Here is a 27432-nt window from a genome sequence, read left to right on the forward strand (position 1 = left end):
TTTAAAATTCTAAAGCAGGGATATTTTGCATTTGAAAATGAACAAGAGAAAAAAAATTAATATCCTTAGCTTTTGGCTCTTCTGTCTGTTTTCATTTTTGTTACTAATCTATGCTCTAAAACTAAAAATGAGGTTGAATCTTTTAAGAAATGTTTGTGACAAGATAGTAATCCCTTTTATAGGATTTTTATAGGAGTGGCTACATGAACTGCACTGCAATTGTTATTATTTTTTTCATTGTTAACAATATTACTAGACATTATGAACAGAACTACTAGTAAAAATAAGGCCAGATGAGTCCGGCATGATAACAACATAACGCTAATAATTTGCATAACTTCTGTAGTAGAATGTACATTCAGAATGTATACATGTGCAAACTATGCCTCTGCCAAGTTAGCAGCAACTGTAATTGAAATTCCTACTAAGGTATAATTGAGCTACCCAAAGAGAACCTAGAGCAATAATTACTATGCTCCAGTGCATTCCTGCTGGTGTTTCCTTTCTCCTACAACTGAGTTGACATTATTTCTGCAGTTTCAGTGGTTGCAATAACAGTCCATAACAAAATACATCCAGAAGGAATATTCTTCCTGGAGCCTAAGCTGTGTCAATAGGGAAAAACATATCTTAAGGAAACAGTAGGTACCTACACAATACAGAGAGTCTGCCCTGAAAACAACAAAATACCTGCCCTTCCCCACAACAAAAGCCTGAACAAAGCATCTTTCCCCATTGCAAGAAGGAGGCATTCCTATACTACATTTTTCATGGGACACTCGCATGATGCAGATACTATTCTATTGGCTTTGCTCCATGACTGATTTTTATATTAGGTTTTCTTGGTTTTTTTTCAGTAGTTTCTTTTTTTTTATTTATTTATAGGTAGCAGTAGTTTGTATGGGTCAATTTGAAAGCAATAGTTATAAAATTTTTTTATATACTAAAGAAACATGTGTTTAGTATTTAAACTATTATCTGCTTATGTGGAATATAAAATGAGTAAATGCAGTACTTTTCTTTAGGAGAATGGGTGAACTTAAGATGACCATCTTCCCAAAGGGCTCAAAACTGAACCCTAGATTTTGTTAGAAATATTAATTGAAAGTAGACCACAGTTTTCCTCTGACACAGCTCTCATTTGCTTTTCTTCAGCTGGTGGGCAGGTGGTGAATTTGAATGTCTCATCTTTGTATAATCCTGTGATAATCTGATCTATTTAGTCCACCATGTAAAGCACCCATGCATTTTAAATTTTTGTTTACAACTACCTATAACTTCTCTCGCTTTCCTGTTGAACAATATTAAAGAGCTCAGATTTTAGCCTATTCAGAATAAAATAAGTAGTTCACTGACAGCTTTGAAAATTATAGCCTCACTAAACCAATTAATAAATTGTTCAAGTTTTATTTTTACACATAATTCTGAGAGGCTGCTTCCAAATGGTCAATTTCTCTAGAGAAACATTTGTAAATATTCATTAACTAAAATGAAAGAGTATGAGTTCGAGTGCATTTCTGCATTTTACCTTTGTTGCATGGCTTACATTGCCATTAATTGAAAAATATGTCAAATCTGTATAATGCACTTCCCCAAAACCTTTACAAAGAAATTAATCAGCATCCAGTATCTTTCAACTGATGGTAGTGTAAGTCAGAAGCTATCAGATATAAAACAAGTAACATTTTTGTCTACTAGTGTGCTTCCAGGAGATATATACATATGAAAAGATATGATTTAGCTAAACCAGAGAACATACAAAAATCTAATTTTTTGAAAGGATACACTATGGAGCAGAACTCAAGCACTGCTTAATCTGAATAGGAGTGAGCGCAATGATATACTCAGACTCATACTAGGTTATAGAATCATAGAATCACCAGGTTGGAAGAGACCCACCAGATCATCGAGTCCAACCATTCTTATCAAACACTAAACCATGCCCCTTAGCACCTCGTCCACCTGTGCCTTAAACACCTCCAGGGAAGGTGAATCAACCACCTCCCTGGGCAGCCTGTTCCAGTGCCCAATGACCCTTTCTGTGAAAAATTTTTTTCCTAATGTCCAGCCTAAATCTCCCCTGGAGGAGCTTGAGGCCATTCCCTCTTGTCCTGTCACCCATCACTTGGGAGAAGAGGCCAGCACCCTCCTCTCTACAGCCTCCTCTCAGGTAGTTATAGATGTGAAGCTATAATCTACCAAATTGTCAGAAATTTAAGAGTCAGTTTTCCAGATGAACTACACTGCTTTTCTTTATTTTTTTCCTCAGAAATATGCATTATGAAACTGTAGCAGCAACAGCAGAAAAAACAACAATAAAGTAAATACTTCTTATAGGTTAAAAAACCCTTCAAAATAATATTTCTTTCATAAACAAATTCAGCCTTTGTATTTTTGTTTTGCAGTAATTTTATACCAACTGATTCCTTCTATTACTGAGTGGGGCTGTGTAATCTTCTGCCACATTAGACGTATCCAAGCAAGCTGGAGCAGACTCTTTCTTACACATAGACTAGAAAACATGATGGACAAAAGACATAAATGAAGTTTACTGTTCTCTATAACTCCTGCTCCTTCAATAGTCTTAGCATGAAAGATTGTTCAACTTCCATTTAGATAGTAACACATTCTTTCTGGCCAGTGTTAGTTTCTTTGTTTCATAACATCTAGAGATTAGACAAAGGGAAATAATTCTAACAGCCAAAAAAAAAAATAATTATCAGATCTCCAATGAGAAAGAGGCAGACCTTCCCCATAACTTTTTGTTATTTACAGGCAGTACTACAGATTGAAGAAAGGAAAGTCCTGATGCAGTAGATAGAATCCCAGCAGGCAGTTCAACTTGCTATAAACTCATTTTCCTATTTCTGACAGTTACACCTAGTGTGTGAGTGTTCTGCCTGACAATATTAAGTGGCTTTCCATTTTTCAGTTGCTCTCCAGGCAAAGAGTAGAGAGCAAAGAGACAAAAAATAAGAAACTGTCTTCTTGCCTGCCTGAGTTAGTACTGCGATGTGAAATAGAAAAAATGCAATGAATTGACGACAGCAAGAATGGTATCTTGGAAGGTGCTTTACATTTGCATTCAAATATGTGAAATAATTTTAAATATAAACAAATCCTACTGTTGTCAGATATGGGCCAAAACTAAATGCTTAGACATCTAGAAAAGGAGCCTTTTACTCTGTTGTAAATCCCCTTTCAAAGAAAAAGTTTTTGGTATTTCCTAGTTATCCAGAGTTCTGCATGCTTGTATTTTTCTAAAACTTAAGTTTGCATTTTGATCTGTTTTCATAGTACACACAGAACTGAGATATAGAGTTTAATTTCAGAACTGTATTTGGAAGTCTTGGATAATTTACCTTCATTTGAAGCATCTTCCATTTCTCAGTCTGTTTAAAATTAATTTTTATATTCTTTCTGTTTTCTTCAAGTTAACTATTTACAACTTGTATTTGTTTATGCTAACTGTTTTTCCTACTCAGTTTCAAGTATGACTTTCACTGTGTTCATATCATGTGGTAGAAAAGGAATTATCAGCTGAAATATAATGGGGCTGTTTACTAAGACAGTATAGAATCATAGAACAGTTTGGGATGGAAGAAACCTTAAAAATCACCTAGTTCCAACATGCCTGCCATGGGCAGGGACGCCTTCCACTAGATCATGTTGTTCAAAGCCTCATCTGACCTGCCCTTGAACACCTCCAGGGATGGGGTGTTCCTCTACAGCTTCTCTGGGCAACCTGTTCTACTGCCTCACCACTCTCACAGTAAAAAATGTCTTCCTACTATCTAATCTAAATCTACCCTCTTTCAGTTTAAAATCACCACTCCCAGTCCTATTGGTGCACTCCCTGATGAAGAGTCCCTCCAGATCTTTCCTGAAGGCCCCCTGGAAGTACTGGAAGGCTGCTACAAAATCTCTGCAGAGCCTTCTTTTCTCTAGGTTAAACAAGCCTAACTCTCTTAGCCTGTCCTCATATGGTATGTGCTCCAGCCCACTGATCAACTTTGCGGCCCTCCTCTGGACTCACTCTAATAGATTTGTATCCTTCTTGTGCTGGTATATACTGCTTTTATCAGAATGGTGTTAGAATGGTGCATTTCATGTTTGAAGAGGAATGAATGTGAAAAGACTTAGGGAACACATTTCCCCATAAAGCAGTTGAAATGCAATTCTAGCATAAGTTTAAGTGTACTTAATAGTTTTGTTTCTGTACATTATAAATCCACAAATTTATATGTGAGGTCTGTATTTAAATATTCTGATATTTTTATAAATCCTGCTATCAACTGACATTTTCAGTATCAGTGATGAAACTGCCTTTTGTTTGGATCCTCAAGTATTGTGGGTTTCTCCACAGCTGTAGTGAAGGTAAGACTGGAAGCTCTTTGCACATGTCAGCTGATCTAAAATGTAAGGGAGAAAGAGCAAATTCTGGGGTCAAGTTATAACTTTCTTAGTAGCAGTCCAGTTCACATGGACAGAGATCATCCTCTGGGAGCATTTAACAGTATTAGGACTACCAGTATACTGTTCTTATGGTAAACAACATACAGGGAGTAATTTCAGTCAGGAAAGAAACCTCATGTTTCATTGACGTTGAAGTGTCTGGTAAATTACCCTCAGAATCAGCCCTTGTATTTCTCCATAAAGAAGTGCCTTATGTATTTAGGGAAATATTTTACCCTTTGAAAGGCATCTGTAATGGTTTAAGTGGATATGGAGGACATTCTGTGATTTGTCTCCTCATTCCCACATCCCTGTTTTAGAATTGTCAGTAAAAGGGAAATTTCCCTCTCTCTCCTTCTATTTCCCCAGTTAAGTATGATATTCTCTATAAACCTCTTAGGTAAATAATTTGCCACAGCATCTATATGTTTATGCTTTTCTACAGGACATCCCAGCTGTCCAGGTCTTCTTAGTATTTCTTTTCCTAATAGTAGATAGAATGCACTGACATTGAAGGTTTATTTAGTGTCATTCCTTAAAATCATTTGCTTAAACTGTCAGGACATGACTAGTGATGAATGATGCTGAAAATAATTGGAGATTCAGCTTAGCAGTTCACATTTTCCACTAAGCTATATGGTCTTGTCTTTCTACACTCTTAGAAATGTATTCAGATTTATAACGCATCATGAAGTGTTCTGTCACTGTTGGCAAAAAAAAATGATGGAGAATTCTGTGAAAACAAATAGACTAGAGAATTTTCTGAGCTTAAGTTGGTGAAAGGTTGCTCAAAGTCGAACACTAATGAGTAACATAATTAGTGTTAGAGTCTAGATTTTGACTCAATGGAACTAGCTAATTTATCTCTAAATATGACTGGAAAGCAACCAGTTGCTCAGATCAGAAGTAGCAAACTTAAATACATTTATCCCCCCCCCAGTTATGATTCTGTAAAATGTTCTTTGGTGCAAAACACTATGTCACTTCATACTCAAACATACTTTTTTTTGTTAAAACATATTATTCAAATTGTAATAATTTTCATATCCAGTATCTTCCATTAACCTCCAAGTGTTTGATAAATTACCTTCAAAATTGCCCTCAAAGCCCACCCTTATGTTTTTACATTAGGAAGTAATTCAGAAGTATTTTTTATATATATAAATATAAATACATATTTTTTATATTTAAATGGTATCTTCATGAAGTCTGGTGAAATAAAAGTGTAAGTTATTGCTACCATTCAATTGAACCATTACAGTTCAGGATATAAAGTGCATTTAGCCTCTAAATTAATTTTAAATTTAGTGATTCTTAGTAATAGAATTTAAATTAATAATTATGTAATCACTGTTTATTTGTTTTAAAGAAGGTTATCTTGGTTTGTGTAATATAGGACTGTAACCTGACATATGAATGACAGAATCATAGAATCATGGAATGGTTTGGGTTGGAAAGCACCTTAAAGACCGTATGTTTCCACTTCCCTGCCATGGGCAAGTACACTTTGCACTAGACCAAGCTGCTCAAGACCTCATCCAACCTGGCCTTGAACACTTACAGGGAAGGGACCGGCGAAGTTATGCGATAATATAATACAAGAATAGCTGACTTTTTTTCTTGACAGAATTACTTAATATTCGTGTTATAGGTAGATCTTCTGAATTCACTGCTACAATAAAATAATTATACTCACTGCAGCAATGACATTTATGTCTCACCTGGGCCTATCTTTTAAATAGTCAGCATATTTAAAAGGATTCCATAAGCACTAGAAAGATAAAACAATGCACTTTTTATTTTCCTGAAGCAGCTCATTATGTTATCAGGTTTGTAATTATAGAAAAAAACACCTGATTTGCAATTAAATCTCAAAGGAGTGTGTTGATATCAGTTTAACTAGTATAGAAACTGTCATAAATATTGTAAGTTTTATATTATATTAGAATGGAAAGAATGAAAGAATAAAAGTATATTCAAGCTGCATTGGAGAGAACGCTAATATGAGATAAAATTCATATAATTGTAAAATGATATTTTACATTAAGAGCATGCTCAGATTTGTTTTATGTTTCTCAAGACTGTTTAGCACACAATATAAAAAAACAAACAAACCAACAAACCCAACTCATCTCCTTTAAAACCAAAGATAATGTACTGGCTTCTTAGAAGATTGCAGTGTGGGTGAAAAAATAACCAATATAGTTTTGAAGAAATGAAGTAGAATAGGCATCAATTATACTTTTTTTCCCTTCAGTGCAATGGTGAACAATAATACACTTCCCTGCGGCTATAGATGACAAGCAAAATCCCTTTGCTCATGGCAATTACTTTACAGCACCCTATAGCCTGGAGCCCAGCAGGAATTATTTGCAAGCAAGTACAATATAAACAGAAAGATAGTTCCTATTTTAAAGCAGCTGGCTTGCTTCTTTGGTCACCAACCTGTTCCTCCTAACAAGAAATACTCCTACTATTTTAGATGAATATAGATGAAAAGTTAAATCATCAGAAGCTTTAAGAAAGCTATCTTGCCTTAGGTTGTGATTGTTACTTGAAACAAATGATAGACTTGATGAATTTAGGCTATTCAAAATACAATAGTAAAATGTTTCTTTCTTGCAATAGAATGGATTAAACAAAGCAAACAAAAAGTTATGCTTACAGAGAGTTATAAAAGAAAACATAGGAAAGAAAAAAGGGTGCCTTTCTATCAGAATTTTTCTTGATGTCTCTGAGGGATTTAAAAAACCTTGCATATTTCTTGCTAAGACGTACTCTGAATGAACTCAGATACAAAGTTTTTTACAGAATATCTTTACCGACTTATATCAGCAACTTAGCTATTTTATATGCATATGCTTATTGCTCAAGGAGCAGAGCATTGCATGCTTACAGAAAAAAGAATAATTCCCAAACTATTAAAGGCTACAGGTCATAAAAGTACCACAGTATGAAAATTTAGCCTAGTAAACGCTAAAAGATACCAATGGCAGAATTCATGTCATGCATTCCAGTCCCTAGTAAATATAAAGACACACCTTTTTTTTCTTTTTCCTTCTTAAGTTACCCTCTGCAACTGGTACTAATGTAACAATAAATATTCCTATGTTATCCTATTGGCAAGATAAGATATGTTAGCTCAAAGTCAGTGCTGATGCTTTAAACTAATGAATTTGACCTTACAATCAATTGAATAGACAAAAAAAGAATACGTAGATGATGATGGTGACTAGCCTGGAATTAAGAAATGATTACTTAAGCGTGTTTGATTTTGAGTCTGTTTTCTTAATAATCTCATGTATACCACCTTCATTTTAACAGCTTTTTTTTTTTCCAATATAAATTTCACATCTGCAAGGAATGTCACTGTATAGTTAAAAAAAAACCCAAACGCCTCAGGTAGTATTAGGTTATATTCATCAAGTACGCTTCTCATAGCACCAGTTCTTGCTAAAAAATAAATGAAGAAAGGGAACCTATCAGAACTGGAGATTAGCAAAGTGATGCCCATTAACAGAAATGGCTGGATAGGATCCAGGGACCTCCTGACCTGTCAGCCTGACCTTGGATCCAGGGAAGGTTATAGAGGGTTTTGATTGCTGTCATATGGCACAAACAGGATAACCAAGTGATCAGGCCCAGTCAGAATGGGTTTAGGAAAGGCAGGTCCTGCTTGACTAACCTGATTTCTTGCTATGCTTTGACATCCTTTCCCACTGCTCTTTCCCAGAGAATCTGGGTGCTCATGGCTTGGATTAATGTATTCTTCACTGAGTAAAAAACTGACTGGATGTCCAAACTCAAGGAGCAGTAGTGAACAGAGTTAAATCTAGTTGGTGACCAGTCACAAGTCGTGTTCCTCAGGACTCAGTTTTGGAGCCAGTTCTGTTTAATATCTTTATAAATGATCTGGATGAGTGGATAGAGTGCACCCTTAGTAAGCTTGCAGAGGATACCAAGTTGTGTGGAATGTCAATCTGCTTGAGGGAAAGAAAGCTCTGAAGAGGGATCTGGACACACTGGATTGATTGGCAAAGACCTATTGTATAAGGTTTAACAAGGCTTAAGTATTGTGTCCTGCACTTTGGTCACAATAACATCATGCAGTGCTACATGCTTGGAGAAGAGTGGCTGGAAAGCTGTCTGGTGGAAAAAGAGCTGGGGCTGTTGGTTCATAGCTGGCTGAATATGAGCCAGCAGCGTGCCCAGATGGCCAAGAAGGCCAATAGCATTCTGGTTTGTATTAGAAATAGTGTGACCAGCAGGACTAGGGAAGTGATTCTCCCCCTGTACTCAGCACTGGTGAGACCACACCTCAAATACTGTGTTCCGTTTTGAGGCCCTCACTACAAGGAAGACATTGAGGTGCTGGAGTGTGTGCAAAGAGGGGCAGTGAATCTGGTGTAGGGTCTGGAGCACATTTCTTAAGAGGAGTGGCAGAGGGAATGGAGGCTGATCAGTCTGGAGAAGAGGAGGCAGAGGGGGTTTCGCTGTTTACAACTACCCAAAAGGTGGATATGCTCTTCTCCTAAATAACAAGTAGTAGGAGAGGAAATGGCTTCAATTTCCACCAGGGGAAGTTTAAACTAGATACTAGGAAATATTTCTTCACTGATGGTGGTGTTAAACATTGGAACAGGCTGCTTGGGGTAGTGGTTGAATCATGATCCCTGAAGGTATTTAAAAGATGTGGAGAAGTGACACCTAGGAACATGATTTAGTGGTGGACTTGGTAGTGTTAGGTTTATGGTTGTACTCTATGATCCTAAAGGTCTTTTCTAACCTAAATGATTCTGTTACTCCATACCGCTTGCAATGCATTCTTGCAACACAGCGCATTTAGCCACATTAGAAGCTAACTTGGCCTGTGAAAGATAACTTTAGTATGTATGCCATAGTGTAGATTTAAATATTATCCTCCATTGGTTACTTACCTTCTACAAAATAATTTCCTTGTTTAAAAGATTTTAGTAGATAGATAGTTGTGTATTAGAGAAAAGTGATATAAGATTATCAAGAAAAAAACTGTGCTAGCTTGCCTATCCATACAGGTTTGATTTATACTAAATTTTCAGTATTTCACAATTTTCCTTCCTAGCTTTTTCCTTGATATTCTAAATTACAGAAAAGGTATTGCTGAAAATAAACAGATTCAGAAGTGAAATAACAGTTGTAAGCAGGAAAATTTCTGTTTTAGGACTATGATTTTAAGTAAACTTGCAAGGTTGATACTGGAAATGCTTTTAAGTGGGCTATAGTGGCGGATGAAAGGGCTTCTTTCACTTAAATTACCAACAGATATGTTAAGCTTATTTGCCAGTCTGTGAATGAGCCTAATACTATTGTAAACATATTTGTTGGTTTTGTTATCACAGATGTTACAGACGAGGAGTGCTCCCATCATAAATACATTCCTCATCTCCCCCAGGACCTGTTTTGTTCAAAAGCAGAAGAGTGCTTCTGAGAAATTAGTTTCATCTTGGCTAAATAGTAGGAGTAATCGTATGATTGGATTAATATTAAGGTGTATTTTTACCTCCCATATAAAAAAGTGAGTTTCTTCTGTATAAACTCGCAAAAATATTTTACTTATGATGTTTAACTTTTTAGAATAATATTTTTGCATATGGTAAATAATACATATTCCTATATATTTTTGTGTATCAAACAATACAAGTTCCTATTCCTATACAATAATTAATAATTCTATATTCCTGATTTCTGAGATGCCTGCCTTAAGATGCATAACCATCCTGTGTTAAAAACTTAAAAATATTCCCTGGCTCTTAGAAGACATCTCATATCAAGCTCCTGAAAAATGAGGATTGTCTATTTTTTACTACTTCGTGGATGAAATTTGTCAGAGAGACCAGACTCCTCTTTTCTCCTTGGCTATACCTGTTCCATTGCATAGCCCACAGCTGAAGCTCATGTTTGAAGAAAAACTTGCATATAATACATGTTTTCTTCATCCTGTACACAAGGGAAACATGTTGAGGAGGTCTTCCACTCTTTTTATTTCTACAGGCTGAAATCTCACTGTTATCTTTTACATAATGTACTTTTAGTTCTCTGACCATTTTGGTTATCTCTGCTGAACTTGATATGTCCATGTCTTTGTTTACATGGTGGACCAGAACTGGACACAGTACTTCAGGTGTACCTTCATGATTGCCCAGTGGGCAGGAACAGTCATTTCTCTTAACTTTTTGGACATACTTTTGCTCATACAGACCAGTATGTGGTTATCAATTATTGCTTTTAGGACACTAGGACACACAGGTCATCTTCTGCAAAGTGTCCTTAGAGCCAGACAGTGTGCACCTGTAATGTGCATGGTGTCTGCTTCCAAATCACAATTTTTTTAATCTGCGTTTGTTAAACCTCATGAGGTTTTGACCAGACTGTTCTTGCATCTTGCCAAATTCCCTTTAAATGGAGTCCTCCTCTCCAGTGCATCAACCTCTCTGATTTGTATTACCCAGAAAGTTGCTGCATTCACTATCCAGACTGCTGTTGAAGAGATTAAGCAGATTTGGCTCTTCTATCAACCCAACGAGAAACACTGTTCATCATTAGTTTTTCTTCAATCCTGGAAGTCCAGCCAACTTTTTTTCCACGTGGCAGTCCACTGACATCTCCAATTTGGCAATAAAGATTTAATAGAACACTCTGAAAAACAGTTAGTAAAATTAATAAAAAACTAATAAATTGAGAGAACATCTGCTGCTCTCATCACAGAACTAGTCTTCTTATCACTGAAAACGTATCAGAAATTGTATCAGAAACGGCATGACCAGCAGGTCCAGGGAGGTTATTCTCCCTCTGTACTCAGCACTGGTGAGACTGCTCCTCAAATACTGTGTTCAGTTCTGGGCCCCTCACCACAAGAAGGATGTTGAGGCTCTGGAGCGAGTCCAGAGAAGAGCAACGAAGCTGGTGAGTGGGCTGGAGAGCAGGTCTTGTGAGGAACAGCTGAGAGAGCTGGGGTTGTTTAGCCTGGAGAAGAGGAGGCTGAGGGGAGACCTCATTGCTCTCTACAACTACCTGAAAGGAGGTTGTAGAGAGGAGGGTGCTGGCCTCTTCTCCCAAGTGACAGGGGACAGGACAAGAGGGAATGGCCTCAAGCTCCTCCAGGGGAGGTTTAGGCTGGACATTAGGAAAAAATTTTTCACAGAAAGGGTCATTGGGCACTGGAAGAGGCTGCCCAGGGAGGTGGTTGATTAACCTTGCCTGGAGGTGTTTAAGGCACAGGTGGACGAGGTGCTAAGGGGCATGGTTTAGTGTTTGATAGGAATGGTTGGACTCGATGATCCTGTGGGTCTCTTCCAACCTGGTGATTCTATGATTCTATGATTCTATGAAAATAAAGTTGTTCAGATATGATTTATCCTTGGTAAGTCTCTCCTGGCTCTTCTGAAATACCTTCTCCTTTTTCTATCAGTGGTGGTTTCTGGGAGGATTTCTCTATACTTTTCCCAGAGACTGAAGTGCAGTTTACTGGCCTATAATTCCCTGACTCTTTCGCCCTGCCCTTTGTTGAAGATATGAGATCTGACACAAAAGCACTAAGACTGTGCCTGATATTTTTATTTAACTAATTAAGGAAATCAGCTATGGTCACCTTCAAAATAGTTGCCTTCTGAGTTGACACACCGCTGCATATGATGGTGCCAAAGTTCAAAGCAATTCTGCAGATCATTTTCTGGAAGGCTGTTGAGGATTCTGTTCTTTTTGCATTCACATCATGTACTGGCAAAATAATTGGGTTCCTTTGGGCACTGACTTGATATTTGGGATCTCTTTGCCATAAGCCTTAGTCAGTAATTGAGAAGTTTCTGTTGTGGATTTCTCCATCTTCACAAGAAACTCTGTTAACTTGCTGTTCAGTCTCACATATCAACATTTTGTGTCTGAGCATAAGAAAACATCTATATCTGAACACATATCCACTTGTACTCAGTGAAGTGATCGAGTTGAGCCTCATGTCACTGTGACAGGTTAGAAGAAGTTCTATAACCATTTCTTTGTCTCTCCCCTCCCACTCTTGATTCCTGAGCTACAGGGTTAGTCTCAGGGGTTTTTTTTGTCAGACATTTTCCTTTTCTAGCCATCAGTGGCTTCTTTAGGTGAATGTGATCTGATGAAGAGGTCAGTCACTACAAACGTTCTCCATTTATTTACTAAACCTAAGTTTTGAATGGGACAGTAGAAAATGCTTCCTTTTTTTTGTAGGAATTCCTGAGCATTACAGGCCTATCTTTTGACTATACTTTAATAGTCAGTTGGAGAGGAAACAGTGAATAGTGACCAGTGTTGCTTGATAAAGTTTTCAAAGTTAATTAGCATCCAATGAGGGTGCCTTCATGGATCTGCCTACTATAAACTTACTGGTTTATGTCAGATGAACATCACTCAAAATATTTGGAATCGTCAATACCCAAAAAAGTAACTTATTCTAGCAAGAGAGATATTATTCTTATGTCCAATAATCTTCAGACATGTCTATTAATATTTTCTGCTCAGTATTGATTATCTTTCCCTCTTTACAGATTACTTCTAGCACTATCCAAGAATAATTTCTAATCAGCCAAATTAACAAGGCTGTTGATAGTACTGTTATTTCACTGATAGATAGCAGTCAGTGTGATTGCTTATATAATGCATTATTATAAAGTAAACCTTGATTTGTTGCAGATTGGTTCACTGACCTCAGATGGGGATAATAATAGACTTCTGTAAGTAGGTATGCTGCTATAATTGAAACAAGTTCATTAAGACACATGAAAAACTTAAGACAAAAAGTGGGAATTTTATAGAGAAGCAGTAGCAGGAATAGAATGCACAGAGTATTTCATGATACTTTTTATAGACTCTTGTAAACATTTATTAAGTTGTTATCTCTCCATCAGCCAGATCTAATGCTTCCTCCATGCGAATCTCAGAACCCCAGTGGAACAGGAAGCATATAGACCTTTCTTGTGGCCTGCTTTAGTATGTTTGTCTGCTAATTCAACTAACTATATTACATGTAAATCTTTATATGTAAAATGTATACTTTATTTTTTCCAACATGAGTTACAAATAATCAGAAGAAAGTCCTGAAATAAATAGTTAATTCTTTCTGCTCTTTCAGCCTTTTCTTCCATTGCTAGGTTCAACTTGCATTACTGGTAGTCTTAACTATATCTGGTTTTAGTATTGGTTTCTTTACTATGATAGAATGGATTTATTTTTTTTTTAGTCAATATGCATTGAATCAGGTATAGGAATGTTCACTATTAGAAATATGTTTTTAAGATAGAATGAAGACTGAAATCATTTGGATTATCCTTTTTAACTCCTTTGATCAAATTTTTGTCAGGTAACCGAGTTAGCAACACAATACTAAATTCCAGAACCTCTGTGACCTTTTTTTCTTTTCTTCTCCGATGACAGCCATTTTCAGGTTATATATTCAAAATTTTGGTTTTCCTTGTCCATTCTCTTTCTGTTTCAAATTAATTCTTCATTTCACCATGTGTTTTGTGTTTTTTTTATGCTGGTGGAAAGTATCTATTATTGTGTAAATTCTGACATCCTGCAGCAAAACTACATTCTTCTGTTCTGGTCTAATCCAGAACATACTTTTGACTCTTTTAAACATACAAAAGTATCCTTATAATTTCTGGAATATAAGACTCTCAGAGACATGGACTTTCAGAGTTTTGGTTTTTTGTTTATATTCCTTCCATAGTCAAAATGAACTAAAACCTTCTACTTATCTTGTCAGCTAATCTAACAATTTGGAGTTAATTCAGTGGTAGTCAGATTTGATCTCCAGTTGTACTTATAATTTCTGGTTTCACATTGAATAACTTATTTTTTAAATGTTGATAATTTCTTTAGTATTTCCATGACATGGCACTGACAGTGTATTTTCAAGTGTTTTCTTGTTTTACAGTATGTTGAAAAGCAGCATTATCCGTACTTCATTTATGTCCAAACAATTAGAACACCACAGATCAATAATTTATTTCCTAAATTTATTTGGAGATATGGAATGATATCCTAAGCAACAGTAATTAAAATAAAGATCATATAAATACTATATATTATATATATAACATAAATAATTTTCTATAGTTTATAGAAAATATAACACTTTTTTATAGTCTGTTCATCACTGTTTGAGAAATTATACCTTTAGTATATTTTCTCTTCTTAATTAATATAATTTTATCTTTACAAGTGTAAAGGAAAGATTATCTCAGCAAAGATTGATTGTATTTTCTAATGATCACTAAAAATATACTTATTTTCCAGTATTCAACTCTGGATGTTTGCTTGTGTAAGCTTTGGGTTTATCAACATTTGACAGGGTTGCCACTTTAGTCACTATGGATTTGTTACTGAGGAACATGCAATGTCTACGTATTTCAATAGTTCATAACACATAGCTTTAACGGATATAGAATCCATGCTAATCAGATCCTAATTTTGTATCTGTGAGATGAGCAAAGAAATAAAGAAGAAAGGGCCATTAGTGTTGACAGGGGAATGGATTTTTTTGTCTTTAAATATTATAGAGAGGTTTTGTGATTTTTCTCTTTGTCAGATAATAATGCTCTTCAAAAGCAAACTAGTAGAAAAGGGTGGTCCCTACTGTTCTGATGTGATTGACCCTTATTTTTTGGAAGGATATCAACTAGAGGATTTCAATTGCAGTATTTAATAATAACCATACTGTCTGTACACTTAAACATTATCCTTAGGACTGCAGCATCTTGCAGTACCTCAGACACAAAAAAATGGGCAATTGTAATTGCATCTTACAGCTCTGCTGAAGTTCCTTGCACAGTATGTAAGAGAGGAATATATCCTGTTTTGCTACAGTTACTTAAATCTATTTAGTAATCAGAATAATTTTCCTAAGAGAACCTATGGAAAAAATCCATCTATGTTAAAACAAGTTATTAAAATAATGAGGAACTTCTTGAGAATACAGCTTCTACTGCCAGATTGTCCGTTATAGTTTTGACTTTATTGTCAAGAAGTTCATTTGAAAATTATAAAATTAACCCATAAACAAGCACTGAAGTTATTAAGTGTTGTATTGTAGAAAGAGCATTCATAAACTATGAGATTAGAGTAAAATCCTAGCATAGATGTTAGTTTTCTGGCTGCTGCTTATTTTAATTAAAATAATTATAAATAGAAGATTTTAGAACACCTCAAATGAGAACACAATATCCCTGGAATTTTATCTCTGGTACCAAATTACAAAGAATAAAAGGAGGAAAACAGTTTTCCACAGTATTCACTGATGAGTATTGGTAGAACCAAGATTGTAGCCTAATGAATTATATTCTATGTAGATTTATCAAAGAAAGATATAATAGCTTCTGCATTAGAAGCACGTAATTTGGTGTGTATTTTAAGACACAAAACACAGAAGCATGTCCATAGCTACACTGTTTTATCCCCTCACTCCTCCTGAGATCAGGCTTGTGACTAAATTATTATCAGTTATGCATATTCCAGTCACAAACAGAATAATACATGATTAGCTTTATAGTTTAACCATGCTGTTATATAAAAGACTGACTTTATTTTACTGTTGTCCACATTTCACATTTAAATAGACTAATTTATTTTTCTACCAAAACCACCAAGATGTCCAGAACTCTGTCTTGCCCCCAAACAAAGGAAGCCAAACATTATTTCTTTTCAAATGAACCTATAAACACACTTTCCTTCAATTCAACTGCCATACATTTGAATCTGACCTTTATTATTACACACAGGACACTGTATAATGCCTTCTTTTTTTTCTGAGAAGGCAAAAGACCTATAAAGGTTTTTTCCCTCCGACTAGTACCATTTTATTATGTTTCAGCAGCTACTTAGTTTTCCAAAACCAGTGGCAATGATTCAATACAGCACTACTGAGCCCAGGAAACTGGGACGCTATAAAATGTATAACATGAATTTATAAGATCTGAAGATAAGCAAATCCATCATCTGTGAAATATGAACCTTTAGGAAACTGGAAATTTTATTTTTGTGTAATATTAATTTGGGCCTACAATTTGTTGATGATGTTAAAAGAAATCACACATGCTAGTCAATACTTAGAAGGAAGAGCTCTAGGAAAAAAATCAAGTACTGCAAATGTAGTTCAGAGTGATCATTAATATTTTTGTTAAAATATGGTATTGATCAATAAAGGCACTCTGTATTATTGGAGCATATCTCCTATCATTCTGTAAATAAGTTCTTTACAGACAATGATCTTCAGAGATTCCTTAGGGTTTATTGTAGCATCAACGAAGCAAGTAATAATGTTCTGTCTGGTTTATGTTTTATAAGAAGTGGATAAGACAGATAACAGCTGTATAATCTTGCAGTCCCCTGAATATTGATATGAAACTGAAGTTTTGTTATATGATGTACAACAGGGCTATTAGATGACAAAGAAAAATTTAGGGAACAGCAAAACTTAGAGCCTTGAGTTAAGCTCTGAAGCAAGTGTGTTTAGAGGGAGCACAGACACCAAAATATTTCATTCTATGATCCAAAAAGCTACAAGTACTCTGAACTGGAAGTGGCCTGAACAAATAAAAAGGAAATACAAGGATCAAGTCTGTGTCTGAAAACTCCATCCTGCTGTATTATTTTCTGCTCTTTATGTCTATCTTCACACTGTAATTGGAAGCTGATAAGATTTGATTTGGATTTAGAAAAAATAATTACCTGTACTTTAGTTCTCCTCAAGTGTGTTATTGTTCATGACATAATTAATAATCTATTGACCAGAGCTGTCCAGGAATCATGAGTGATATAATTTTTTTTAATGGAAAATGTGCTTTAGCAAAACATCTATATAAAACGTGGTAGTTTTTTTCTGGAACTTTTGTATTCCTAATGGCACTTATAGTCAGAATTAGAGAAGACAGTACAAGGAGAATAAGATCCCTCTCAAAAATAAGTAAAAGATTTTTCTTGTTTATGTCAGTTACTGACTGAAGAAAAACAAGGAGCTGAATTTGGACCATTTATGGTTCTGTGGTTAATACTGAGGATGCGATAGAGATTTGATTCTTTTATCTAAGTACTTATCTCTGACTGTGGGCAGAAGTCTACAGCTGTCTACAGAAGAGTTAAAAGCATAAACAAGTCTAAAGCAGTACTTATTTCAAGTACACTACCACAAACACAATGCTTTGTGGCTCTCAACTTGAAAGATTTTATTTCCTTATACAGATTAAGATATCTTTGAAAACCTGAAAAGTACCATGGACAGGAAAATTTTTCTCACCTAGGACTAAATAGCACAATATTAAATGTGCTACAGACTTCACAAAGCAAATAAGACATGTTTCCTGCCTGGAGAAGCATACAACTATAATTTTAAACAGTGCAGAACAAGTAAGCACAGCAAATAGTTGGGGAGGGTGTGAGCTGAAGAGGGTCACACTAAGAAGATTAAGTAGTTACTTAGGTTTATTTCATGCGTATCTGTATAGCATCATTGTTTCACTTGTATATAATATTTCTAAAGCTTCTGTAAATATTCCAGAGATAGCTGGAGAGGTAGTGAAAAGGAAAGAGGGAAGGATGTGTTTAAGATTTAGCAGAAGTGAAAGAGGTGGTGAAGGAAATCAATTACATACAGAAAACAATGGTCTACATATGTGTGCAAGCTTTATTGTTTTTCTGTGTGGCCTTGAAGCCAATGAAAGATATTCAGATAGTGTCTAGTGTCATCTGTGCGGAGGCACTTAAATTTTAAACTTTCTCTTTTGTTAGGTACCTAAACATAGCTCTGCTGAATAGTTCCAGAACAACTGTTTTAATAAGCATTGACGACTTATTGTAGTTAGTCAATGGAGCATGGGAAGGTCCTTTGTGCTGTGTGAGGGTAGATGCTCAGACTGTTGACCAGAACTCAGATCTCACCTCCAAAGGGTGGCCACTCATTAGAGGAAACATCTCTGGACCAGACATCTGCTAAGGAAACCCAGGCCACTGGTCCTAAATGCTTTTTTTTGTAAGGATACAGACCTGGTTTAGTCACCCTTCAAGATGAACCTGGAAATTGTGACAAAAGGATGTATAAGTCCAGGGTGCTCCTGAAGACAGAATAAGATGAAGTCATCTGAAGTGTTTAGGCCAGACAATAAGCCCAGGGACTTGATCATTTCTGAGAGGTTCAACTGTTAGATAGTAATGCAGTTTTTGGATGTTCTTTCATTGTTTTTCTTTGACTGTGCTGTAGAGCTGTAGATCCTGAAATTAATCTTGACCTAGCAAGATAGAGTCTGTGGTTTGCTTCTTCCATTGCCTCACCGCCAGTAGCATTGGACATTAAATATAAATACAGAAGAAATGAAAAAGAGGAAACAGAGGGAAAGAAAGCAAGCAAGCACATAGAAGAGGTGACAGTCAATGAAGCTATAAAGCAATATCTCTGGCTGCACAGGATCTTTCTAATTCTAGCCCGCCAAAACCAGGGATATCTAAGGAGATTCAGGAATATGAGAATAATGTTTGCTCTACGTCTCCACTTTCCCTGCTGAGGTAACTTGGGCTTCAGCCATTTTCCCTTTCACTGCCTCTAGCTGGCCTCATCCTCATTTTCTAATAACAGTGGAATTAATCCCCCTTCAGTTTTTCTTGTATAAATAATTCTTCTTAACTGTTTTGAATCTTCAATTCTGATTTAAAAACTCAGACTGAGAAAGTTTACAGTTTGCTTCATTATTCAGAGGCCTTTCTAGAAATGAAGAAGAAAAGATTCTAAAACAGATCAGTTTTCCATTTCTCCCATTTTATCAATGTACACAGGGAAACCCATATTTGGGTAAATAATACTGATACTCTCTGTTAAAGCAATAAGAATGTTATGCAAAAAAACTTGGTGTAGGCTATTTAGAAGGAAAATGTAAATAAAAGCTATAATAATAATCCATTTTTTTAAGTAACACTCAATTGTTTATTAATATTTAGGTATGGGAATAAAGGAATGCCAATGAAGAATTAAAGATTGTCAAGAATTTTAAAAGCACTAAAGAGCAGATCATACCAAGGAGACACTTATATTGGATATATCAGTTTAGTTGTTTCACCAAAAAGGGGGGGAAATATTTTCTAACACAACAAATACTCTGTTTCTCCGAGTTGTGATTCATATACAATATTCATAGAATCATAGAATCATAGAATGATTTGGGTGGGAAGGGACCTTTACAGGTCATCTAGTCCAACTGCCTGCATCGAGCAGGGATACCTTCAACTAGATCAGGTTGGTCAGAGCCCCATCCAATCTGACCTTGAATGTCTCCTGGGATGTGGCATTCACTGCTTCTCTAATCCAGTGTTTTACCACCCTCAGGGAAAAACTTTCTTCCTAATATCTAGTTTAAACTTCTCTTCTTTAAGAGAAGGCTGCCCAGGGAGGTGGTTGAATCACCTTCCCTGGAGGTGTTTAAGGCACGGGTGGACGAGGTGCTGAGGGGCATGGTTTAGTGTTTGATAGGAATGGTTGGACTTGATGATCCGGTGGGTCTCTTCCAACCTGGTTATTCTGATTCTAAAAGTTTAAAACCATTTTTCCAATTGTTACAGGATCTGCTAAAAGATTTTTCCCCGTCCTTCTTATAGCCCCTTTTAAGTATTGAAAGGCCACAACAAGGTCTCCTTGGAGTCTTCTCTTCTCTAAACTGAACAACCCCAACTCTCTCAGCCTCTCTTCACAAGGAAGATGTTCCAGGCCTTTGAACATTTTCGTGGTCCTGCTCTGGACCCACTCCAATAGGTCTATGTTCTCTGTTTAGTTCAAGAATATTTGTTTTTAAAGCCTTTGATGTATTTAATAGAAGTCAGGATACATTGACTGCAGGAGAAGTCTAAATCAATGTCAAGTTCACCTTCAATAGAAGAGAGTAATTTTAAATAAGTCTTCTTCAGAGTCTTGACTGCTCTTTAGTATTTTACTATCCACATTTTTTCTGTTCAAAAAGTGGATTGACTAATGTTTAGAAAGTTCAATAATTGCTTAAGGACTGAAATCAGTATATTTTATAAATTAAGCAAAAAGAACTTGACTAGTGCTGCAAAAATTAGGTTGTACATGTATTTTTTACTCTTTTGTCTAGCACATACTAATCTTTAATTACAATTGTAATACATTATTTCTTTAATGCAGAATATAATGAATTTTAATAAATCCCGGATTCACATCTGTAGAAACAAATTTTTCATTTATTCTATACTTATCACATAATAGTCTAAGAATTTTTAAAGGTTCTGAGTTATCTTTCTTCATTATCTGTTGCTGAGTAAGAGCACAAAATATGTAAGCACATTGTAATCAAAGGGAAAATTCTCTGTCTTCAACAAGTTTGAGAACAGATCCATACTTAGTGTATGTTTTACAGTATTTCTTTTCAACAAACATAAAACCCTTTCTTAGTTTTGGTTCAGATTTGAGCTATGGCCAGCCTGCACATTTCTGTAGTCCCCAAGGTACATTTACATGGGTTTAGTAGCTAATACAGCAGTAGTAGCGGGCAACTTCCATGAATCATTACGTAACTACTTTTGCTGATTGATATTATTCCCATATGGCTCATTTTGCTTATAGAAGTTTAGTGTATAGTTTTCATGTTACTTGCTTCTAAGCTAATTAAGTGTTTAGTTTTTGAATACTAATCAGGAAACTAAAGTTGTAGAAAAATGGGACAGGATTTATTCATTAATATAGTGAAGATGTTGGTGGTGATCCTGCAATAACTTAGAAATTTCTATTTAATCCCTGAGTTAATTTGATTTAATAGGTTCCTATTCATACCTAAAGTTAATGGTGCCTTTAAGACATTTAAAGGGGGTGGAGTTATAGAACACACTTTTGTAAAGACGTTACACAACTTGCACAGGAATCTTGTGCCTTATTAGGTTTTTTGATTGATTGATATCCCTTAAGTTCAGAAATTATAACATAGTTCTTTTAGGTATCTACAAAGTCAGTTACATTAAGTTCCTTTTATAGACACTGGAGAGATTATGCTGATTCAATGCAACTATTTTAGACGGAGAATTTTTTGTATATAAAAGAGGTGTTGAATGACTAGTTCTTGTCAGGGAACAGCAAAAGCAGAGTAGCTACATGAGGGTCATGGAAGATGACCACAGTACAGGCAGGACAATTAATGCACTGACAAGGGTATTAGAGCAAGGCAGAGGTGTTTGCAAGAACAGGCTCTGTTCAAAGTCTGGCAATCATCAGATAAAGTGAGGTAATGTGCTGGGTCTGACTTCCAAGCAGCCAAGATAAGACCTTTATTTTTTCTAAAAAGCATAATTTAGAAAAATAAGAAATTCAGGCCTTAATAGAGGAAAGAAGAAGCAAGTTTTATTGCTGAGTAGTGTAATACATTATAATACACATCCATCTCATATCCTGGGTATTCTCGAAAATGTTTCAACATATAATTTCTCTGTCAGTTCTTGTGCAGTAAGATCTGAATTGAGTATTTAATCCTGTGAAGAAGCCCTGAAAAACAATCTCTAGAAGAATCATTCTTCCTCTTTGGTCTGGTAAATGGGAGAATATGTAATTTGCTAGATCTAAGAGTATCTCTCATGAATGTCTTGATACTTTGTTCTGTTCAACAATATCCAGTATTGAATCATTATGCTTAGCAGTTCATGAAGAAAATGGGGTAAGACCTTTTCATTTCTCAAACTGTGCTTATTAGATGAAACATTACAGCTTGTGAAATCTTTGTGTTAAGGTTTTTGCAGTGAAAGCTGTTGTCTGCCCATTCCTTGGTCTGATTGTGCAAGGGAGATGTCTGTGTGCATATAAGTAGATAATCATCTTTCCTTCACATTTCTTCATAGCCTTTATCCAGAGAAAAGTGGAGAAAGGAAGAAAAAGTATTTGCGTTAATTTGGCAGGCTTAAAATAATTCTAGAGCAGTACGCACACTGTTAAGTGTGTGCCATTTGTGTCTGTGGCATGTATTGCTGAGCTATGCAGTGTATTGGTTTATACAAAATAGTCTAGATAATATTTTTGTATGAACCTTTTCCCCTAATTGATTTACGTGATAATTTTCAAAAAAAACTCCTGTAACGTCATTGTCTGTTTGTAATACTGCTGAAAAGACTCTAATTTGAATAAATTAAACACAGCTAACAATAAGCAATTTCATTAGTCCTTTAAGTCATACTTGCTCTTTTAAGTCATCCTTGCACCATACACCTTCACAATCAGTATTCGTTTCCCTTCCCCTGCCTGAAATTACTCACAATTCCATGAATATAGGGAAGTATTCTATCTGACTGCATCAGATCAAGAATTTAATTTACTGCATTTGATTTTTGTCTTCTAATTTCAAACTATCTTGTAGAATACAGACTTGTCTTGGCCTTTGGCTACTCATTATGTGACTCCTATTTGGGAAAGAATGGAAGGCAGTGTTGTGTTTGAGATAAGCATGAAAAGTTGTAATTCAATATGGACCTTTAAATAAGAATTAAAATCTAAGCAACATGATGATAACTGATAAGTGTTGTGGATTTTTAGTAAATATTCAGTGTCAACCTGTGATTTAAAAGTTCCAGGAATTTTGCTTTTTTTTGATCCTCAGGCAAAATGAAGTCCCTGCACATCTCCCCACCTTACAAAGGAGAGACTCTTTTAGAGTCTTGGTGAAAGATCTCTGGGAATTTAACAGGTTACATGCTGGTTATCTTTTAATGATATTACTCATCTGTTTTGCAAATATCTGAAAACAACACAGAAAACTAAAATTATGTGTAAACATTAGGAATAGGTTGATCAGGTTTTGTCCCATAAGAAGTAACTGTATGTTTCCAACTGGTATAAATTCAGCTCTGTGCACTACTCCTTGACAGCCATATCTTAGTACAATGAAAATCCAACGAAAAGTGTTACTCCAATAATCCATTTTCTCTTCCCTCTAAATTGCAGGTTTTGTATTTCCTTCTCTTTTAATAAGCTCTATTGTTCTGCAGAAAATAGAGCTTAAATGAAAAATGTCTTTAACTAAAGATATTCAAGTCTGTACAAAGCATGTCTATTAATTTGCTTTTAAGACAAAATACCGCCAAAGAGAATCTGATAGGTTTTTGAGTTGAGAACTACTTAAACTGGTGGAGTATGCAGTTCTATACAGACATTTTCAGCAGCTTAGAATTGAATTGGTTTATATAGAGCATACTAGACCACATCTCTTATGAAACAAATGAAAGCAGCATTTAGTATGTGACTGTGTGTAATGCACTGAGTATAGTTTGTGTGCACTGAGGCCTGTGGCTCTCTATAAGACTGTATATTTATTTACTGACCAAAACTGTAGAAACTGCTCTAGAATTAATCATGGGTCTCTTCCTAAATTTGTCTCAATCTATGGACACTGGAGACAGGGACTAAGCGCCTGCAGGTCAAGAATTAAGGAACAGAATCTTTTATCATCATGACAAGAAAACTCCCTTTGCCCAGGACGTGCAAGACTGAGTTCCTAAATAAAAAGAGTGGCCAAGATGCTAGCAGTGGAATAAAGTTGGTACCATACAAAGTCCTAATACCAAACAGGCTCAAGACGGACTGCTACTGAGCCTAAAAGCAGACATTCTCAGTGTAGAAAAGTAGAAAGTTTGTGCTTGACAGTTTGTGTTCTTGATTCTGTCTGCATAGATCTTGCCTTAGAGGAGATTTTTGTATCAAATTGATCTGTCTAGGATTAAAAAAGCTAGAATCATATTTTCCAATTCCTACACCTGCATTCTATTTTCCATAGGACATAGGGTAGCAGCTTTGCTAAAGCTTTGTGTGTGTTTCACATAAAAAGCACCAAGAAGTTCCACAACCAGATAGCATAACATGAAGTACGGTCAGTCTTTGCACTGTTCATTCATGACTCAAACAATGTAGCTATGCCAAACATGATATGGTATTCCATTGCATAGGATATCGTTTATAATCATTTCTATTCCCACCATACACTCAGGGTCTACAAAAAAATAATAAAAATAACCCATTCTCTGATTAGAGAATTATATGAGCAGGTTTTATTTTAAAAAGACTGTTCGTGTGTTTCAAATGTTAACTATTGTTTTTACTTATCAGCCTTACAAGATCAAGGCTCCATTATTCAAAACATTGTGTGAATACAGAGCTTAAATAAATTATAGTCTGTATCAAATAATTTGCAAATGAAATGATGCAACTCAGAAGTAGGTCTTCTGTTTGCTCATTGGGCATAAAAATTTTAATTTCAAATATCATGGAAAGTCCCTAAAGTAGAATCACATCTGACAGAAATCTTCCCTTTCCTGTAGAATGCTAAGATGGCTGACTTCTAAACATTACTTGTACCAGCCAATAGTTTTAGAAGAGTAATTCTGACTTTCTGATGGGTAGCAACAAAGAGGAATAGCAGAGCTTAGGTTTTGTAAAGTTCTTTAAAAGTCTTTTTTTTTCAAGTATTTCAAACACCTGAAGGTATTACAGATTAAGTGAAGAGGCTGATTCTGAAATTTTAGAATAAAATCTAAGAGAGAAGAGAAAATGGGAAGAGTACCTGTATCAACTATCAAGATCAATCTTCCAAATTGCATCACCTCATTTGTGTACTGTGTGCCCACATTGATCGAGCTAGTGTGTTTTGAATTTACGTTAGTAGGAGTGTAGTCAGTTAGCCAAGAAAATTATTATTCCCATAATAGAATTTATTAGAACACATTTAAATATTGTGAGGATTTCTGGGCCCCAAAATACCTGAATAAACTTGAGCAAGGTTCACAAAACTGTTTGGAGTCCGGAGCACAAGATTTGTGAAGAGAGGCTGGAGGTGTTTGGTGTGTTTTAGCATCAGGCAAGAAGGGTTTTCCTATAAGGCAATTTCTAGTAAAAGAAGCTGATCAAAAAAATGGAATTGTGCTTTTTCCAAAGGTATGTAGTGCTTTATACTTTGAAACAAGGAAGGATCCAGTGTAAGATAAGGAAAGAAAACATTATTAGAATAATTAAACACAGGAGTTGCCCAGAGAAGTTGTGGAATTTTTATCTTTGGAGGTTTTTGAGACCTGACTGGACAAACTCATGTTCTCAATTAACATTTGACATTACCCTAAGTGGGAAAGCTGGATTATATGACCTCCTGAATGAACCTAAATTTATTCTATAACTCTGTGACTGGCAAGTATTTATGGAGACGGGTTAAATGATAGTACATACAAAAAAAATAATGAAAGTATCTGTAGTATAAGATTCTTACATCAGGCTGTCTAGTAACAGACATTAAAATAAGATAGGATAGTATTTATCCCTAGTAGTCAAATTTTGTTTTCATTACTTTCTTTTCTCTTATTTTTTCTTATGCATTTTTAGACATTCTGAAGTATTTGTGAAAAAAAAAAGACATTCTGTATCCTATGTTGTGGACTGAAGAATGAAAACCAGAAAATTCTAAAACTAGAGGCTATTTCTTGGTCCTAGACTGAGTCTAGGACTCAAATTGCAGTGTTTCATATTTCTTTTGCCAAAAGCCAACTCCTGTGTCAGGTTATTAATTCATTTCTTTACAAATATGGATTATTTTTCTGCCCTTCACAGTATTGTCAAAATAATTAAACAATATGAGCTACCAGAACAGAAAAGTAAATTTATCATTTTGTAGTTTAGACTGTTCAGTAATATCACAGACACTAAAAATAATATTTACAGATTGATATTTACTTTAAATGCCTAAAATATATTTTCTTTATCTATCAAACATTGTCCTCACAAGAATAAAATATTTTCCAGTTTTGTTTTCAAATATCTTTCAGTAAAAGAATATAAAAATCTGCTTCTATTTCACTGATTGCCAAGTTTCTAAGTTTTGTTGGTTTGATGACAAAATAACGTGAAAGAAAGATAGTTAATGAGGTGGAAACTTCTGATGTTGTTTTACTACAATGTAGTCAAAGAATTCAGGTCACAATGTTTAATTAGAAGCCAACCGATTTCTTTTGAACAGCATGTTAGTATTTCTTTGGAGAATAAAATGAAATAATTCTTTGTCAAGTGCAGTTCTTCAAGATGAGAATTGTTTTAACATTTCATTAAAAGCATAAAAGTGTAATATATGATTTTCTGACTTTTAATGTGTTTGAAATACTATTGTAAATAAAATTGCATTTTCTGAAGTGACAGATGTGTTATTCAGATAGCTTTATTATATGACAGATTAAAAAAAATCTTTCATAAAAGATGCCTATCTCAAGGTTCCTAACAGAGTGGCTTTAATCATTTGAGAAACTAGGAAAACAAATTAATATTTATCTATTAATTAATTAAGCTTTAATATTATTAATGATTGTGCTGGTTACATTTTACTGTGTTCCAGCATTTTTCTTTTTTTTTTTTCTCAAATATGTTATGCACATTCATTAACTTGTATTCAATATCAAAGATTTAAAGACAAGATTATAGCACAAAATAAAAGCCTGTATCAACAGGGTGTCTCCAAAGCCAGACATGACATTAAATCTCTTATTTGTTTAGAATTATTTTGCACACTGGAATTAAAGTTTAAAACTGTACAAAAGTACATTGAGGAAGAGAAAGAATTCCAAATTTTTGTTTCTGAATGGAATGGTTACAGAAATTACCTCACTGCAGGAGGGTCAGACTATATGATCTTTAAAGTTCCTTTTCTACTCCAACCATTCATTCTATGAATAATTTACCTAGACATGTTTGCTTGTTTTAGCTATACTTCATAAAAAAGTATTTAAATATGAACCAATTGTAATGCACAGCCATGTCATAATAATGATTTTAAATAGACTGATTACATATAATCTGCTTGTAATCTATTGCCAAGCTTAGTTAGTCATTATTCTACTATCTTTATCTACCTGCCTTTGAGATAATTAATTTCATTGTCTTTTTCTTTTCCCTCTTTTTTTTTTTTT

General features: G+C 35.1%; 1 protein-coding gene across 2 annotated transcripts in view; it reads left to right on the forward strand.

The window, feature by feature from the left end:
- Positions 1 to 27432, forward strand: part of LOC138717798 (glutamate receptor ionotropic, kainate 2) — a 384533-nt gene that overhangs the window by 268899 nt on the left and 88202 nt on the right. The gene's annotated exons all lie outside the window — the stretch shown is intronic.

This window comes from Phaenicophaeus curvirostris, chromosome 2, assembly GCF_032191515.1.
Source record: "Phaenicophaeus curvirostris isolate KB17595 chromosome 2, BPBGC_Pcur_1.0, whole genome shotgun sequence".
Classification (NCBI taxonomy): domain Eukaryota; kingdom Metazoa; phylum Chordata; class Aves; order Cuculiformes; family Cuculidae; genus Phaenicophaeus; species Phaenicophaeus curvirostris.